This window comes from Coturnix japonica, chromosome 3 (genome assembly GCF_001577835.2).
Source record: "Coturnix japonica isolate 7356 chromosome 3, Coturnix japonica 2.1, whole genome shotgun sequence".
Classification (NCBI taxonomy): domain Eukaryota; kingdom Metazoa; phylum Chordata; class Aves; order Galliformes; family Phasianidae; genus Coturnix; species Coturnix japonica.
This window is the reverse complement of record NC_029518.1, coordinates 78,602,487-78,623,397: the sequence shown is the minus strand read 5'-3', so window position 1 is coordinate 78,623,397 and position 20,911 is coordinate 78,602,487. Positions and strand designations below refer to the sequence as shown.

Below are 20,911 nucleotides of genomic sequence, written 5' to 3'. Positions count from 1 at the left end.
CTTTGGGCTGCCAGGGCACACTGTTGGCTCAGATTCAAGTCACCATCAACCAAAACCCCAGATCTCTTTCTGCAGGGCTGCTCTACAGCCCTGTCCACATCCTCCGAGGTGCAGAATCCAGTACTCACTTTTGTTAACCTTAATGTGGTTGCCCAGCGCTGCCATTTGTCATGATTTCTCTGAAGGGCTTTTTTACTGTTGAGGGAGACAACAGCAATTACCAGTTTAGTGCTGTCTGCAGACTTACACATTGTACCTTCAAGCCATAATGAAAACATTTGTGCTCTGATGAGGAAAAATAGTGCTATGGTATTAAACACAACAGAATTGAAAGCAATAATGAAAATTCTATGAGCAGGTGGTGGAGTCACCATCCCTGACAGTGTTCAAGAGGCGTCTGGATAGGGAGCTAGGAGATATGGTTTAGGGGTTTTCTGTAGGTATGGTAAAGGGAGGACGGTTGGACTAGATGATCTTGTAGGTCCTTTCCAACCCTGTGATTCTATGATTAAAGAGAATTGGCTCAGAACTGCAGCCAGACTGATGTCACCCCGTTTAATATAAGCCTTTGAGCCTGATCTGTCAGCCAATTGTTCACCCATTGCATTATGTTTCTGTCTAGCTGTATGGAGGTCATTTTGTTCAGGAGGATACTACAGAAACAGTATCAAAAGCTTTGCTGGAATCTGAAAAGATTAAATCAACTCAGTACGAACTACAATACATAAATGAACATTGACCTGCCTAACTCCTTCTATAATTCAAGTTTTCCAAATACCTGTTTTCCTTTCTTCCTATCTATTGTCAGTCAGTTGACAGCATATAAAAAGACTGATTACTAAACTTTTTTTCATTAATTCCTGATAGATACTTTATTTCTTTCTCAGAAAATGATACAATAATGTCTGTTTCACAATGCTGAACTATAACTGTTTCTGTTTCAAAAACAATGTGAACTCACAGTGTGGCGGATTAAGCTTTTTATGAATGCACATCATTAAAATGCATTTTAGAAAAATGAGCACCTGAAATACAGAATAGTTATGATAAACACATCAAAAAAGATCATTATTTTGAAAATCAGACAAGATTATTATTGAGATAAACAGAAGAAATGAAACACTGAGTATTAACTGGAAGACTTAAGCAGAGGCAGAACCCTGTGAAGCACACTTTATATATTTATATTGCCCCTTTTTTTTACTGTCATATGCTAATCTTTATGATTTTCACAGAAGTTATCTTTACATGAAACAACCTCAGAGACCAGCAAGGGGGTGATAAGCATCAGAATCACATACTGTATTTTTCTGAACATAAACAAAATGTTTTTAAAAAATGCTCATTAAGTTTTAATGCTATTAGGAATCTGAGATGAGTAAAAAGAGAAGAAATCTGTAGTGAAAAGAAGAAAAAAGACACTGTCGATCACTATTATTATCACTGTATTAAACATAAAGGATACAACTCTGACAGGCAAAACCTTTCATCACATTGTCATCAGGATGATGCTCAAAGGAAGTGTTGATTGCATACCTCTGCACTAGCAGTATCACTATTGCAGGAATTTGCAAAATAATTTGTTTTAGGAAAATGATTTGGACTGAGAATAACTTAATTTTTGCATATTGGTAATACTGATCAGTTTAAATGTGATGGCTCTTTCTTATAATGTGAATTGCATTCAAGTTTAATTATTGTCAAATACTTTTACATTAAATCAAATTCTGGTAGGATCCTGTACTGAATTCTACTACATAGTTTTACTCTCTTGCCAAGTTGATAAGTTGTCTTTTGAGAACTGAAATATTCATGAAGAGTTATACTTGAATTTGCATATAGCAGGGAAAAAAAAAAAAAAAAAGGTGTTTCAAATCACTCCAAGTTTCAGAAACAAAGCCAACCAATCAACCAAAAAAAACAAAACCTTGATTCAGTTCAGTTGAAATATTCTTCAAGGTCATCTCAAATTTATGTGAAGATCAACCTTGTAACTGCACTGATCATTGTCAGATCAGATGAACAACCTCATATATCCCAAGCTCCAGCAGCTCAAACGAAAATGACTCAAAACAAAGACATTTCTTGAATCCTTTCAGTTTTAAAATGTCTTACTAAAAGGGTGACTTAATTGCTATGATAATTTCTCTGCTCTTTCTTTTCATATCCAGGGAAAGTTTCAGATTTGTTATTACTGTTTGTTTGTTTTAACATAAGCTACACTGCATTGTTACTTTATTCAAATGATGCAAAAAATATTTTTAATGCAATGTCTTTCAAATAAGCTTAATTATGAACATATAAGGATCATCTCTGCTACTTTAAAGCAATCTGCTTTCTGTATTTTTCCCTCTATCAGCTACCCTTGTTTACCTATGGAGTTAACAGCGGGTAGCCAAAAGTTGACAGGATGAAGAATGTATTCTCTAAAAGGGAATTTACATACCCCTAGCTCATGCATCATCACAGCTTACACAGGCTTTAATGACTCTTCTGAACTGACAAGATGAGGATGCTCCAACTCTGTGGGACTAATCAGAACCAGTAAAATGCTTCACTGACCAAAATTGGACTGAAAATTTTCTAAGTGGTTATCTTGCCTAAAAAACAAATGAGGATAGTGGGGGGTTCATTTAGTTTCTCTCAATTACAATATCCGCTGAAACAGAAAACGGTGTAGAAAGGTAATGAAGGCATGAGGAATTCAAATGGAACAGAAGAACAGTCTCGGTGGAAAAGACACCTGAAGTTTATACAGATGGCCTAGACATTTTGTAGACCTGTCTTGCATCTGCATTCATTCTCCTATACCCACAAGGAATCATTATGCACAAGAATAATTTCCACAGAATGTGACAGACTACTTGTCAACAAATCCTTCTAGGTTTAAAAATAAAATAAGCTATTCTTATTATATGCGTTGAGCATATCACATGCAACTTAAAATCTCAAAAGGATAATATAATGTATTTGATATAATTAAGAAGAGAATAAGTCAATCTAGAAGAGGTTTCAAGAAGCATGCAAATATATTAAAAAAAAAAAAGAGAGAGAGAGAGAGATATCAATTGCAAGGGTAGTAACTGTTCTGTAGATTAGACCATGTGGAAGAAAATGCATCATTTTTTTGCAGGCTTAGAAAGCAGGAACCACAAGCTGTGTGACCATGAAACTGCTCAGAGAATGAGGAAATCATGGAAATGGCTTCTCTCCACCAACTATAATATCCACTACAGTCCATTTTTTGCTCTGCTTAGGAAGACAGGAACCTTTTAACTCACAAAATCTTTATGGAGCACTGAGCCGGAAACATAATTTTGGCTGACCTCAGTTTCAGTTTCAGTGTGTATATAGACTACACCCACCCGAGTGCGTCCTGAGGAGATATCAATGCAAACTGCAGGCACAGTTCAGAAGCGGCATATGAACCCTTATTAACTCCACAAATATGCTGTTACTGCAACAATAAGTCTTTAAAAGACATTGCTAACCCTGCTTGAGATCTTGGATGTATTGATTGCTTATAAGTCCAGAGGGTTTGATTGAATGAAGTATGCCATTGTTCTAATCTTCAACCCACAAATTACTTCCCATTAAAGCAATATAATGATTACTTTTCCCAGAACTGAAACAAACCAATGAGCAATAAATCATATTGAAATCTTATGCACAAATTCAAAGGCTTTTTTTCTCCTATTCATTCTAAGGTTAGAAGAAAAGGTTTGTTTTTACTTTTTTTGACCACAGCTTGTCTGCCCAAAACCACTTTTTAAATCATTATAGACTTAAAGGGAAAAGAAGAAAAACAAGAAAAATATCCAGACAAATTAAACAATGGAAAACTGGGTATATATAAACAGCTCCACCCAATCTGGCCCTTATCAAGAGTTTTGGTTGTAAATTTCCTCTTCTGTCCTTCCCTATTAAAAATCCCCTTCTGTTAATACAGTTTTTATTCACACTTTCCTAACTGGAAACTGGTTTAGTGCGGTTGCAGAAAAACAAATACTAAATTGTGTGCTAGACTATGAGGACAGTGACAACACAGAAATCTGATGCCTCCTTTGCCTAATATGCTATGTTACAATAACCAACTCCACCTGCACAATACATTCTATGCTTTTTTGATTCTTTTGAATTGACGTACATTTAGCAATAAAGTACCATTCATGTTATATGAATGAATAGCATCCACTTATATACAAAAGTAAAAGTTAATATTTACTTGAATATATATGTAGATACAAATGCACTCATATAAGAATGTCTGTTGCATTTTAAAATGCTTTTGATAGTTCATTTCTGAGAGAGCCCTTATTATTATTATTATTATTATGTGGAATACTGATAGCAAAATTACAAAACTGTAAAACCATGACACTAATAAACCTGGAAATATAGATTTTATTTAATTATTTGTACAGTTACATACATATAATTTTTTTCATCATATTTCATAGAATCATCACTGTTGGAAAAGAACTCTAAGATCATCCAGTCCAACACTCCTCATATCATCAATATTTCCGACCAAACCACATCCCTTAGTTTAACAACTAAATGTTTCTTGAACACCTCCAGGAACGGTGACTCCACCACCTCCCTGGGCAGCCCATTCCAGTACCTGACCACTCTCTTGGAGAAGAATTATTTCCTAATGTCCAACCTGAATCTCCCCTGGACAACTTGAGTCCATTCCCTCTAGTCCTATCACTAGCGATAGGTCAACTCCCACCTCACCACAACCTCCCTTACAGTAGTTGTAGAGAGCAATAAGGTCTCCCCTGAACCTCCTCCAGACTCAACAATCCCAGCTCCCTCAGCTACTCCTCATAAGCCCTGTGCTCCAATTTTGAAGAGAACCATTTCAAACAAAATGACATTCTGATATTGAATACTTAACTTCCTGATTTATTCAGTTTAGTTTGTATGTGAGTGGGAGGCAGACTTTTGAATAATTCAGTGGTGACAAACGTCTGTGTGAAGAAAAAGATGAGGAATGTGAGGAATTGGTAAGAAAGAAAAAAGACAGGAGCCTCTCAATGGTGTGAGAACAGCAAACCCAGTAAGAGGTCACTAAAAAACTGTAAGATCAGTGCTCCTGAAAATTAGAAATATAGTTCCCTAGCAGAGGATGCATTAAATACTATAGTGATACAACACTGGAGCTGAGCTGGGAAAAAAAAAAAAAAAAAAAAGATTTATATTGCTTGACTATCAGTATACACACTCCTATATCCATCAATACAGAAGTTCTTTGTATTTTACTATGTGTAGCTACTACATAAGAGAACTCACTTGCAGAACCTTTAGTGTTAGCCCCTACCAATAAGGATATTCAAAACAGTCTTTTATACTTTCTGTTACAGTACATTTTTATTCCAATTAAAAACATTTTTTTTTAACTATATATTTTAAAAATTTCCACAGACAGGGAAAGCATACTTGAATGAAGGTGCTCAGAACATACATAGAAACGCTACATATATAGTCAAGAAATAGACTTGAATAACATATACAGACGATTATTGGTATCCTCTGCCGTGAAAAAAATATACAGAAGAAGAGTTAGGCATTATGCAAAGATAAGCTGTTCTATCTGAATGTGATGGGAGGACAAAGGTGTGTGATGTTCAACCAACAAAAAGATGAACAAAACAAATACAACATCAGTGGAGCTCTATAATGAATACAGAAGGCATAAAGGAAACATCTGCTACATAGCCCAGTTTCTGTAAATCTTTACAGTCAACAAGAAGCCAAGAGGAAAGCAGCACCCTTACAATCACTGGGATTACATCTGCAGATGAATTTGCACTTTTCATGCAAGGCACGGCTATAAAAAGGTGTATTTTGCAAGTGCAACCTCCTCCAAACAGATACAGACAGGCAACTTGTAGATTTGCAAATGTATCTGAGGAAGCAGGATATTAACTCCTTGAAATCAATAGCATGCTATATATTGATCACTTTAGACACCTACAAAACCAGAAGACACATAGCTATAGACACCTAACAACCCCAAAAAAAGCAGTCACAATTATAGCAGCTGCCTTCCAACAGCAGCATCAGCAAACAGCTATTAGGCTGAGCTGCACAAAGGGCTGCTAATCAGAAGCACAGAACTATCTGCAGCATGAAAGAGACTTGCAGTGGTTTACTCTCAGCTAGTCTGTCCCAGAGAGAATGATTGTTGCTTTGGTTTCTATGTCCCATGACAGAAGACAGATGATAAAAAGTAACTAATTATGTTTTAATTATGTATTTGTCATAATATATAATTTCAGCTCCAACTGAACTCTTGTTTATAGTCTCAAAAATTGTTCTCATAATTAATTTCTTACTAGATAAAGAACTGGCACATGCAGTAGTCAGCGGCAAGTGAAGATGTATGCCTGTTCCCACGGGGATGCAGAGGTGCAACTATTTCATGCGTGCGAAATTATTGCTGCTTATTCTTCATGTGAAAATTCATGCAAGTCAGATGTTTACAGCTGGCTCCATATAAAGACAACAAAAAAGCTTGGGAGAGAAGAATGCTGATTTTAAATTTCCAGTTCTGGATTTACCTAACAAATGAGGGGGAAATATCGGAGGAGCTTTTGCAGCCACACTGGACTGAGAAGGACCGTGGGGATCATGGAGTGTGACAGCAAGCATAACATAGAGCAGCCCACAAGACTTCTTTTCTCCCTTACACCAAATATTTCTCCTTACAACAAAAAACAAAAAAAACCACAACACAACCACAAAACAGTACCCAGCACAGCACAGTAGACCTCAGTTTTAACAGGAAAGACAATGAAGCCACGGTATGCTCCAGAGACGGAAGAAAACAAACGATCTCAGAAAAATCATAACCTGTATGAAGACTTCAAATAGATCTAAAACGACCATAAAAATGACAGTGCCAGCACTGTTGGATCTCATGTTAGTTCTCAATTTGTGGATCTGTTTTCAGCTCTAAAAAACACTCTGTTTCATCTATTGATGACTTCTGACTTACAGTGTATAGTAATATTAAATTGGGGTTAGGAAGTCTGCTTTTATAACACACAAAGTATGCTTCCAGTTAGCTTGAAATAATTAAAAGGGAAAAGAGCAAATACTTGTGATTACTTACATATCATCCATAAGGTTTAAATCTTGTCTACTTTTTATGGAATGCAGCTTGACAGAATATCCTGTCACACATCTAAGAGAAAAATCCACTATGGTGCTTCAATGCTTTTAAGAGTTTAGGAAAAACAACAACAACTAAAGGGAATAGAATTAAAATACAAATATTGCTCCAAAAGTAATGCCTCTTATTTATTTCCATGGAAACTACAACAGACACAAAGAGCATATAACATGTTTTGATAGAGCAAATTCTCATCTACAGAACATTATTTTTAAACATGGTCACCACCATTATCACCAGCCATGAATAAGAGCCTGCATGCCATGCTTGTAAAAATCTGCACTAGCAGAAGTGACCTGCTGTCACTGTTGCCACTGCTGAAACACACCACCACCTGACTGTGCTCACATCTACTGTTTGGACTCTATATATGTTCAGCAAATATCAATGAGTGCCATTTTTGTCCTCATGGAGGAATTCACATGGAGGAATTCCACACCTTTGCTTCATATGCACTTCCTTGCTAGATGACATTTTCCAGTGTCCCTCTCTTGCTATCTGTCACACAGCAAGATAATGTAATAGAATATTGGCATGAATGTCCAATCTCTACTGCCATACCGCCAACATCTGCTTCTAATGTCACAGGTCAACATAATAAAATAGGGGGCATTACTTTCTGAGTGGTTTTTGTATTACTGTTCTTCTGTTTGCATAATGAAACAGAATGACCAGTAGTTTTAGAGGGGAAACCTCGAAAAAGGACAGGAAGCTTTAAAAATAACCCTAAATCCAAGCTCTTTAAGACCTAGGGATGTATTTCACAGATTTTTTAACACATAGCTCCCCATTTAAACATTCTTTGTTCCTTTAAACTTAGTCAAGAGCCTAGTCTGTGATGCTCTGACCCTGGATAGACTGATCAGCAGAGGAAAATAAGGCTCTAGAATTTCAGTTAATGTTTTAAGATTGTTTCCAATACTTACTGAAAACCAACACCCACTAGTAAAATTTGTTGGATGCAATTTCAATGCAACTTCAGAGGAAAAAAGTAGAAGCAGACGTACAAAGAACAGGAGAAGAAGAGAAATTGTCTTGCACTGAAAATTAATTTATGCAACTGATCAGTAACAGTAAGGATTTGAATGTTTTTTCCCTTGTTAAGAGAATGGTAAGCAAGATCTACAGGCATAGGTAAAATGATCTCCAATAGATGTGTATACATTTGTACAGAATAAGTTTGGATGGAGAGCACAAACTAGGTATTCTAATCCACTGCTTTTAGTAAAAAAGATATTAATGTTATTAAAAATTAACTGAAATTAAAAATGAGAGATCATTTGCCTATCAGGATGGTAGTCTGGCAGCAACGACTTCAGGTTGCCTCAAGAAGCGTAAAAGTAAGTTCACAGTTGAAAGTACTGACCCAGCAGTACAGATACTGCATTTCCCATTCCAATATCATGTACAGGCAAAAAGTATTTTTACTTAGTTTTGTCCTCCTGCATGTTCTCATTATAAACACTGACTGTTGATTCTAGGGAGTAAACAATGTGATATTGAGCAATTGAAAATATGTACTAATAATTAGTTGGAAATGCTGTTTCTGTTTCCTTGCTGCACAGTGTTCATATGCTTTTTGCTCTGCAGACTACACGGGTTATACTGCACATAAAGTATATACAGTTACCTTAAATTGCACCCGGGCAGTAGAATTACCTGTTACTCACTTTTGAAGAAATATAAGTTATATATAGTTAATATAGTTAAGAAATATCATTAACCTCTTGCACATGCTATTATTAGTAAAGTGTTAATATAAAGTTAGGAAAAAAAGTATTAAAGCTTCTGTGCAAGTTAACCATTTTTATTTATTTGCTTTCTTGACTTATTCATGCAGAATAATTACTATGCATTTCCTCAAAACATTAACAAGCAGTAACTCACTCTTACAAGAATGATAAGTACAACGTATGCAACTTTATCACTATAAGATTAATAGAGTCTTTTTAATTCATGAAGTTGAATGTCAGACCTAGCTGAAAAATGTGTATCATCTTCTATGTATTTATTCCTAAGACTACTAAAATTGCTCCACACAGCTACAAATGGATATAATAACAACCACATTTCACTGTTTTTCAAATTAACAAAAGATATATGTCAAATGATGACCTTAAACTTCCTGCGTTGGAAATTTCATTTAAAACTTGATAAATATACTGGCTGCCAGAATAACAGAGTAATAACAATTCTCATATAATCTACTACATCTTCTAACGAAACTCTGAAAAAATAAATCCTATAAGTTTCCAAATAACCACTGGCTTTCTGTACCCTGGAGAGAAAATTTCCATGATATATTTTTTATTTCCTGATCACCTTTTTGTTCTCTCACTAGAATGAGAGACTAACTTCTCACTTAAGACCACCATACTCTACTTAGTCAAGCTGAAAAGTTAGTTAAGAATGATAGGTAGTTAAAAAGTTAGTTGGCAGAACTATCACTGCTGTTTCTCTGCAAGTTCCAGTGAATGTTCCTTCTGTTATAAAAAAAAAAAACATTTACGATGTGTCAGTGAGTAGCACCCCTCCAAAACAAAGTATCTCATTCTCCCTAGAAGATACATGACAGAGTAATAATGCTCTCAAGAGAAAAAGTTAAATTGAAAATTGCCTGAAGACCAAAAGAGACAGTTAATATTACAGTATCTCCTTGCTTCTACACTTGCTGTTTTTCATTATAAGCCATTGTGCTGGCTGATAAACCTCCAACTTTATCTTAAGCTCATTTCTTCAGTAATTAATAGACACCAGAGGCCAACTAATGCTAAAGTGAATAAAAGTAAAGTTGTACAATATCAAATCAGATCCTATATATTTTCACCATTCAAACCCTGAAAGAATATTTGATATTTCTGACATATCTGTAAAATACAGTTACAGTACTAGCAGAAATATACAGGATATTCTTTTTATTTTCCTAGTTTTAAAAGTATGACGAAGACAATTGTTCAGAAAATGAAAAAGGTACGCTGATAGAAGAAAAAAATCAATTTTAATTTACTTATTCATGCTAGAGACTGTATTTTCTCAACAGATTTCAAGTTATTCAAGGTATAAGAATAAAGGCCTTGCTGCTACAGCTATTTTTTTCCAGGCTGAAATTAACTACTAAAGATGCAGATGATAAGCTCAAACAGTAACATAATGTGTATGACTTTGGAAAAGCATATTGTGCAGATATTTATCAAACACAGCAGACTCTAAGGTTGTTTTTTGTTTTTTTTTTTCTTTCTTTTTACCTTCCTTTCTGTAAGTGAATGACTTAATATGGAAAAGAAAAAATGACTATACTTGTTAATTCAATCAGTAATCCCAGTATCTTCAATAAAAATAACTATAGGATCATAAAATCATAGAACGGCTCACAATGATCATCCAGTTTCAACTCCTCTGATATGTGCAGGTTTGCCAACTACCAGACCAGGCTGCCCAGAGCCACATCCAGCCTGGCCTTGAATGCCTCCAGGGATGGGGTATCCAAAACCTCTCTGGGCAACCTGTGCCAGTGTTTCACCACCCTAATATCTAACCAAAACCTCCTCTGTCTCACTTTAAAACAATTCCCCCTTGTCCTATCACTGTCCACCTTGTAAACAGCCATTCCTCCTCCTGTTGATATGCTCTCTGGAATGCCTTCAAGTATTGGAAGGATGTACAATTTCAAAATATATGCAAATCTTTTATAATGCCACCATCTAAAATCCTACATTGGTTTTATGCTTTTAATCTCAAGCTGTCATAATAATACATAAGAACTAGTTAATGTCACTAGACTAGTTTAATGTCACTTCAGACTTAAATATGTTTTTCCAGAGAGATCTTATTTAGTCAAAGTAAAATTAAGCTTTGCTATAATAAACTTCTCATAATTTACCTTACATTGTATGACATAAATGTAGTCTTCATTTACAAATAGATGCCTACAGGGTTACTATTCCTTATACTAATCATTATATATTACAAATCTGACATGATAAATGAAACAAGTTTTTGAAGGCTAGATATCCAAATATTAATAGAAATACAAACAGCTCTGACACAAACAATCCCTGTAAAAACAGAAGTGCAGTGATGAATATAGTGCATCTGAATATGGCAAAAGAATCTCTGACTTAGTGAAAACACTTCTTTCATTTCTCAGAGTACTGCAAAGCTGCCTAGTGCATGTAGTTCATTCACCTGCCTTTGTAAAACATGCTCACAGCAGCATTACACTGATAGTGCTTAAGCTAGCACATTTAAAAACAACAACAAAAAACCAAACACACTGAAACTGCAGTATCTAACTCACCACCACATGAGGACTAGAGATTACAGAGTTATTCCTTGTACATGAAGTTAATGGCAACAACCAGAACAAACTGGGCCCAAATATGAATGCTGCTGGTGGCACAACTCAATAACTTGAATTACGAAAGATCTCTAAAACATTCTCAGTCTATTTCAAGCCTGGTTGTAGCAGCTGTAATACAACTAATCCATGATTGCTAAACACTTGAACTAACTTCTATGCTCCATCAGTGAATCCCTATCATCCCAGATGAGGGATGTAACCTCTCAAAGCAAAACTGTTTTATTTTCTCCCTTTCACAAGAAAAAGACAAATATAGGACTTTTTAAAGACAATATGGGAAGTTGTTGACAATTCAGCTTTTCAGGGGTAACACCATTAGATTCTACAAAAAAAAAAATAAAAATGCTTGAGAGCATATTTCCTTTAGAGAAAATAACCTATCCTGTAAGACCATATAGATTTGTGCAATGATTCAGGACAACACTAAACTGGTTTTCTCATGAAGATCTGTTAGTGTAATTTATGCAGCATTTATATACAGTCTCCACAAAATGCACTCAAAATCACACCTGCTTTAAGTAACAAGTATTTGGTTTTCAGTATCTTTTACCACATTGTACTAATGAGAATTTAATTAAAGGCAACAGTACTGTATTCTTTTGTAGTTCTATAGAATATAGGTATTATTTATAATGTATGTAATTATCAGTACTTCCCATTTATTAAAAGAAAACAGAATGAAGAGGGACAGCACAATGTCAGAAAGAAAAGAAAAAGAGCACTACAAGAGTACTGCATTTTTCTGAGAATGTTTGTTGTAATTAAATCTGTACACAATTTTGTTTAAAATTAATTGAATAAATTTTTATTTTACTGTATAACGGAAAGCAGCATTTTTTCTTTAAATGAAATGTTTTCCTATTGATATAACTTTTTTTAATTACTACGTTTAAAGTCAGTCATCTGACTGTGATAAATATAGCTTCCCTGAAGTTTGCAGCAGTCCCCGAGTATGCCCTCTGCTATTTGTGACGAATCATAGAATGGCCTGGGTTGGAAGGAACCTCAAGCATTATCAAGCTCCAACCTGCCTGCCACAGGCAGGGCTGCCAACCTCCATATCTAATATTAGACCAGGCTGCCTAGGGCCCCATCCAACCTGGTCATCCTACCTCCAAGGACAGGGCATCCATAACCTCTCTGGGCAGGCTGCTCCAGCACCTCACCACTCTCATAGTAAAGAACTTCCCCCAATATCCAACCTAAATCTTCCCTCCTTCAACTTAAAACAATTTCCCCTTGTCCTGTCATTATCTACTCTTTCAAAGATTTGGCCCTCCTGTTTAGCCTCCTGGTCCTGGAAGGCTGCGATGAGGTAATCTCACAGCCTCCTCTGAAGAGATGTGGAGAGGATTCTAAGTCATGTGGCTATTTTGTCTCTTCAGCTAGCATGAATTAAAAACTGGCAGACTTTAAGAACAGCCACTCTTCCAAAAGAGGTAAATCAATTACTTCAATTACATGTTGATTAAGACTGTGTATAGTCTATGGCTGAAAAAATATTGCTTCAAGTCAAAATAAATTTCTTAGTTGATTTATGGATAAGCATCAAATATTTATATTGCAGCTGATGATGCTATCCAACAGCCTGAGGTACAGGATATATTTTGGTGGCTGCCTTGTAAGGGAAGATGCCGTGAAAACACATGAGTATAAATAACCCCCCATCAAGATTCCCTGTGACTGAATATAAGCTTCTGATCTTGGCACATTCGTATAATTTGTTCTCCACTTGTGCCCATATTCCAAATACTATGAATACAATTTTGGAGATTTTTTCTGTTCTACGAAAACACAGGGGAAAAAAAAAAAAAAAAAAATGTGGACCTATGATGTATTGCCTTAAAAACTTGTGCAAACACAAGGGAGTAAAACCTCTGCTCTCAGGATGTAAGAAGTGACAAGCAAACAGACCTAGCACCTTCAAAAGAATATCTCTCAAAAAACAACTGATTCAGAAAGCCTTTGCCAGTGTCTTCCAATGCTTTTGATCCAGTCCAATATTTGGCTGATACTTTCAAGAGTACAGAAATTACCCTTTCCTTAGGTAATTCAACTTCATCCAACCTTAGAGCTTTCCAGCCAAAAACGACAAGCTGGTGCTTTTAGGAAATTTTTTTACACACGAACATTCAGGATGAAATGAATTGCCCTGCTTATTTTAGTCTTTCTTCATTAGGTAAGCTTCTAGCCTCACAGGGATGAATCAGCATTTTAACCTAGCTCATCTATGACTAATACAAATGCTCTGGATTTACTGAGTAAAAGATACCTGCCTCTATGTATATCATAGAGTTTGTAGATATACAGTTTTTTGGAGGGATGGAGGGGGCATAATTCAGATGGGATCATTTCAAGTAGTAAATTAAAGCCCTGCTCTCCTCAGAAATATTTCTAAAGGACCTCATCACCCACAGTAACAGACTTTGTGGGCACCATTCCCACAATATAAGAAAATAAGGAAACATTTTCCATCTGTTTTATATTTAGAAATTTAGTTGTAGATACAAAAAGGGGGTCAAACCCTCTTTTTTGTGAGTGTGAACCCATGCATCCTTCAGATTCACAGATATAAATCTTTGTAAATCAGAAAATTTACCCCTGCACCCCTTGAGCAGAGTTTTGGCTTCTTGGCACAAATGAACCTTTAGCATCTGATGCAACCAGGGATGACATTACATCTGTGATCAATATTTTTTGTGCCTTCTGGCTTTCATTTACTCCAATCTCAATTATTTTCAATTATTTACAATTTCATTGTTTTTGTGGAATAAATGATTTTAAGACCACCATTCATTTCTTACACTCGCCCTGTCCATCTTTCCTCCTCTCCCTTTCCTTCCCTCTCTGACTGGATTTCAGAGACTTGTCCCAGGGGAAATCTGACAAGCATGAAAGGGAAAGGTATTTGCAGAATTTTTTCTAGTTTCCAAGGTGCTTTAAAGATAGATCACCTTACTCAGTGATAAATTCAAAGTCAGATTGTTATCACAGAAATGACTTCTGAATCTCGTTCCCTAGAACGCAACTATCTTGCTCTGTGATACCAGTTAATTCATCTCTTATGATCTCATTTGCAGCAGAAAACTCATACGTATAGATACCTTATGTTATTAGTATTCATTTTCTAGTCTGACTAAACAGGCATTTTGAGATTACAATACCCTTGATACACGAGAGATATAAGTAAAAACTCATATTTTATTTAAATATAGACTTGTTATTTCGCTACACTGAATACATGCTACAAAAAGTGATTTGTTTGGCAGTTTCTCTTGCCAGCTGTTACAGGAAAGCAACCAAGTCTCTTCAGCTGCTCATACAACAAGCTCTTTTTATACTGCAATCCCTTCCATTAGTTCACACCTCCCTACCCTGAACACTGCTTTTTGATAGAGGGAGAAAAAAGCAACTTTTATTCTTAATTTCTTTAGACCATATCCTGGGTCTCTGTACAGAGTGAATCTCTAGTAACATTTTCCTGGACAGAATAAAGCGTACTTCTAAAAATGCAACAACTAAAGCTACCTAAGCTACCTCAAATTTCACTAACTACTCACTATCAACAATGAAGGCACAAAAGCACTGCAGTTGACTTGAGCTACTCTGCCTTTTCAGAAATCTGCATTTGCAGCTGTTTCACTAATCATCCCTTATTGAACTCTGACCTATTAAAGATAGATTATTTTTGTTGGCTTTGTGTTTGGCTTTCTGTTTCCAATTACTTTGTGTTGGCTGCAAATGGAGAAGTTGATTGCCCCATCATCATTCCTTTCCCAACTTACATACCCCTCATATCGACCACAAAGAAAATCTTGGCACTTCAACTCTAGACTGATATCAACTTGCTCACTAGGCAGACAAATCCAGCATCATAAAGCACTGATGCACACCTTTCTCCGTCCATGCAGTAAACCCCAAAGGCAAAACAGACAAATGAGTCAATGAAACTGAACTGTGAGGCTGATCCTAAGTATAACTACCAAACCATGTCTTTGCAAAAGACATGGTGTGGTATAGTACCAGTAGCCAAGGCAAAAAAACAAAACAAAACAAAACAAAAAAAACCCTCAAACTGGAAAAAAAAAACAAAAAAAACCTGTGGAAATTTCCCCTTCTGCTAAGGGCATAATTACCAGAGGATTTGTAGAGACTTCCTCTTCCCTGCATCCTATTATGCTATTCTTCACATATATCCATGGGATAACACATTTTTCATTCCCATTGTTCTACAGACTCTTTAAAGAAAAGGAAAAAAAAAAAAAAAAAAAAAAAGAATGGAGAGAAAAGATACATTTTCTGAAAAACAGAAGGCACTGTTTTTCACTTTTTTCCTCATCATCTATTCCTGCTAATGCTATTACAAACAAAATGATGTTAAGTGCTCTAAAAGTCATCTTGCCTTTTTCTGCTAGTATGATTTCTGCAATCTTAAAAAAATTAAAAAATTTTAAAAAAAAATACAATTATGCCTGAAAGAAATAAATCATCTCCTCTTGCAGAGGCTGGAATAATACTAAATGTGATCCATACCAGCTCTAAGCTAATTATAGTGAGACAATGCGTGTCTTTAGAATTATCTTAGTGTCAGCAGTTACTTAATGAACCCCCCTAATTTCAGGAGTTTATAACTATATCCTACATAATTTAGCTGCTTTAACGGGAATGTGCAACACAGCAGTCAATAGTTTCAGTATTGACGTTTTCTAGAAAGTGGCTTAAATTTTACTTTGAAATTTTCTAACTTCTCTGTTACGTGGTATAAACTACAAACAACTTGTGATGAAAGTAAACATTTGACATGGTAAAGGTGTATGATGCAAAAAAAAAAAAAAAAGATTTGATATTCTTGCATTTAATAATGATTTTTTTTTTTAAATTGCCAACTTTGGAGATAAATGTTGCAGAATTTACAAATCACCTTTAATATCTTCATATGCAGACATCAAATTAAAGGTTTCTATAAAAGAATTGAGCCTCCTATGGAAAAATATACTGGAGTATGATGACGAGTTTGTTTCCCAATAAACAAGGGAGGAATAGCTCATTTTAAACTAAATTCTGTTAAATTCTAAGAAACAGGTTCATTATTATTACTGAATGATTCTTTATATCTTGTAACATTTTTCTTTTGATATTTCATTAAGCATTGTTCTAGTCTAACAATTTTCCATAGTTAAAAATAAGTGGCTGAAGAGGACTCATTTTTCTATTGATGAGTTGACATCAACAATAAACATTATATGTCGTCAGACACTAGATGGTCTATCAACTTGGAAACCAGTTATTAGTGAGCAAATGGCATGTAATCATGCTATATATGCTACACAGCATCATTTCATACAGAAAGAGTATTTATTAGTGATAGCATTTACTGTGGCACTGCCTATTTGTTGCAATAGGCAACACTGTGTTTGTTGATAACAGGGTTATAAACTCAGTAGGTGGAAAACGTCTTTGCTATATTCCTCACTTGTTCTAAATCCAAGCTATTGGAACCCCTGGTACAGAAAACAAAAACCCAGCACTGATAATTGCAGCATTTACTGAAAAAGCAAATAGCAACAATAACACACAAAACAGGAAGCCAATAAGGTAAGCTTTGCCTTAGTTTGTAGCATTTTCCTTCTGACTCTCAGGTCCACATCATAGAAACTCACCAGTTTCTGAAAAACACTGTGGTACTTCCTGCTTTTTCCAGTCTGTGAGCGGAATGGAAATAATCTCATATAAGACTTCACCCTTTAGTCTCCTATTTTATCAAAATTATAAGACTCACTTTTTTTTCCCCTGTGCACTGTGCAGGTGACAGAGCAGCAACATAGGTTGCCCAGAGAGGCTGTGGAATCTCCTCCTTTGTGACCTTTAAAAGCTATCTGGGTGTGGTCCCGGGCACCCAGCTCCTGGTTGGGTCTGACAGACCCAGAGGTCCCTGACAACCTCAGCAATTCTCTGGTATTTTGTCATCAGTTGCTCAAAATCTTTTAATACTTCCTTACATATTTAATAGCCATTAATAATGGGATAAAAGAACATGAGAATGACTTCCTGTTTCATTAAACAGAATGTACGACTTTATCTAAGTGCGAACTAGAAAGCATATTTACAACTCAACTTACATAGCTAAAAATTGAATTCAAATATCACCCTTAGAGATGAGAATAGTTCTGGCTCATAGAGAAGAAGAAATGAGAAAGTCATCCATAACTGAATACAGTAGGTAAGCATTTTGACCAATTCACACTATTTATCTTAGTTTTGGCTCTAGTGAGATCAATAGTACTTTGATAAATCTTGTCCTAAATCATAGCTTGCTTTGTCCTTCTTCCAGAGCTGAAAAACCCATAGCTCCAATCTGAAAAGCGAATGTAAGAAAAAAAAAAAAAAAAAAAAAAAAAAAAAAAAAAAAAAAAAAAAAAAAAAAAACGAGAAAAAAAAAACTTTACTAGATCTGATTCATTGAATTTAAAGACAATACTTAATTTTTACTGCTTGCTTTTTTGTCCTTAGACAGCAACAAAGATTGGAAGTGAGAAAATAAAATTCCATTTCCTATAACAAATCACCAACAAATCTGCTGAACTCTCCTCAATTTCCAAAAGCTGAACCCACTGAAAACACTGAATTTGCAAGTACAATACTGAAGAGAGATGTCAGACTGAAAACATCAATTAATACAAATAGCAGGGATAGCACATGAAGAAACAATACTGCTCTAGTTGCAAACAAAGCCCCAAATATTCTTAGTTCTTAGCGAAGCACATCTGTTCATAAAATCAGTAAGGCACAGTCTGCATATCATTAATGTGAACTTATGCTCATGATTACAACTGTCTCTTAACACAGTCTGAATTCCTGCCAACACTCAAACTTAATTTACGGAAAAGGTGTAATGAATCATATTTATTTTTTAAACAGGTTTTGATAAACAAGTGTTTTGATAGTTTAGCAATCTACAGAACCTCAGCTCCTACCGTTAAGTAACTACAGATTATTTGCATTCCATCCATAAGGATTAATTCATGGCAGAAATGGAGAAGACTGTAGTAAAGAAAACTGTGGGGAGACCTCACTGATTTTTTTCAGTATTTAAGAGGTGACTATAAGAAAGCAGGGGAAAGACTTTATTGAGGAGCATAGCAATAGAATTTTTTTTCAGTGATAGAACATTTGGAACTTATATTAGATATTAGGAGGAAACTCAGTACTCAGAGGCTGGAATAGGTTGCTCAGAGAAGATACACATATCCCCATCCCTGGAGTTGTTCAAGGCCACATTGGAAGAGTCCCTGGGCAGACTGATGTGCTGGGTGACAGCCCTGCCTATACGAGGGAACTGGAACTAAACAGGGCTTAAGGTCCCTTTCTAAGCTATTCTATGATTATATGATTGTATGTAAGAAAATAGTAAAACCTGGAGACTGAATTATATATTTGGATATAAAGGAAATGAATCCTGTTAATATTTTTAATAATGACCACATTATCATAGATGGAAAAAAGTTCTTAAGTAACAAATATTGGAAAAATTACAAACAACTCACACAAAAATATTACTACCGCTTTAACTGTTGCTAAAAATTTATATAGCCACAGATAGTTAACTGAAACAAAGAGAGGTAAAACTCTGTGACATGGTCAAGAATAGCAAGGAACAATTTTACTAAGCAATTTCTAAGGGGATCGATGCTGAGCAAAATTTCTCTCCTTGACAGAGGTTAGCTAATGTAGTGGGGGCTGATATCAACATCACTGTTCTGAAAACAAATGTCTCTAGCAAAAATGGGAACCTATTTAAATCAAGCTACTTTGTGTCCTCTGAAGAAATTTGCAAGACTGACAGAGGTCCTAAAAATACTGAAGTTCTCATCTCTGACAGAAAAATAAAAACAGACAGATGGATGAAAGGTCCTAAATAAGCAAGACGGAAAGGAAAAATGTGCACATGGCGTTTTATCCAAGTATTTTACTGAAAGCAGAACTGAAGTATTCTTCCAAATTCTTCAAATGCCTTTTATGATTATATGCATCACAGAAGATTGTTATTTTGATTTTTTAATACAGTCGAATACTGAAAAATTGTACTGAATAACAGAATTACATCACTCTCAGAAGAAAACTTAGGAGTCGTAGAACCACTCAACTCATGCCATCTTCTGCAAGACATTGAGAAAAATAAAAACAAAGACACTGTTTTTACTCTTCTCTGCTCAAGTCTTCAGAAAAGACTTAACTTTACATAATTACTTCATAATTAATTGGATAGCTCATATGGAAATGATTTGAAGCAAACATTTTGTTTTCAAGAAGCTAAACTCTTTATTTGGTTATAAATTGTAATTTTCTAAAATATTTTCTGTATAATCAGTGAAATTAAGTTTCAGAAATGAAACACTTAATGAAGGCATCAAATACTATTAAATTTCAGACTAAATATAGAATATAAGCAATTTTTCCTCTCCGTTACTCTTGGTAATTGACTATTATGTTGAATATGAAAATCAAAATTATGACCACCTTTTTTTTTGGAACTCAATGGAACTCAAATCCTCTCCCACATCCCATCAATACAAAAATAAAGTGATAAAAAATAAAGATAAAATAAAGTGATATTCTGTTGTATGCTAGCCTGTTTATTTCATCATGAGCTGGCAGAGCTCTGAACCATATGGGGCGAAAGCATCTTCAGCTAAACAACTATTCATAGCACCATCTTAAGTGAAATACACTTTATCCACACTAGTAAGTTTTTGCCATGCATTATGACTTTTTTATTTTGTTTAGAATTCATCTAAATTCTACCATCCTTCTACCACATATATACAGGCTTTTCTTGTAGGAAAAAAAACAACAACACACCACAGGTTAAGCATCCCCATTTTGTAGTTACCCACTTAGTTCCATTTATTTTCACTAAAAACACAGATATGCTCTGCCTCCTATCCCCAGGACTGAGTGACAGACTAAGCTTCCTTACACACCAACAAGGACCTCTCTTCATTACAACAATAACAGCAGTGTTTGAAACCCTGGCTACTCACTGAACTGACAGCCTAGGTCCCATTTTCCTCCAAATTTTTTTAATTTTCTTGACCATCCATTGGATGGCCATATCAGTATTTTCCTTCCTGAACAAGAAGCAAAATATACAAATCTATATTTAATCAATTATATTTAATTAATTTCACTTTATGCAGATTTACTACTGTGTTTACTGTGTATTTTTTCTGAATTATCCCTTTGTCTGCACTTTCAGTAAAAATAAGTGAGTCATCCCCTAGACACTAAAATCCAGTTGAGCTGAAGCCAAGCACAAAAGGGGCTGTATTTCTCCAAAAAACAACATCACTTCAAATAAACTTTCACTG

General features: G+C 35.2%; 1 protein-coding gene across 8 annotated transcripts in view; it reads right to left on the bottom strand.

Moving 5' to 3' along the window:
• Nucleotides 1-20,911, bottom strand: part of KHDRBS2 (KH RNA binding domain containing, signal transduction associated 2) — a 330,168-nt gene that overhangs the window by 248,288 nt on the left and 60,969 nt on the right. Inside the window, exon 1 of one of the 8 annotated variants that reach the window (XR_004306591.1) lies at nt 17,204-17,312. The exons of the other annotated variants lie outside the window; for them this stretch is intronic. The gene's annotated coding sequence lies outside the window, so the exon portion shown is untranslated. Of the gene's footprint in view, nt 1-17,203; nt 17,313-20,911 lie in introns of those variants that run through there. 8 annotated transcript variants of the gene reach the window in all.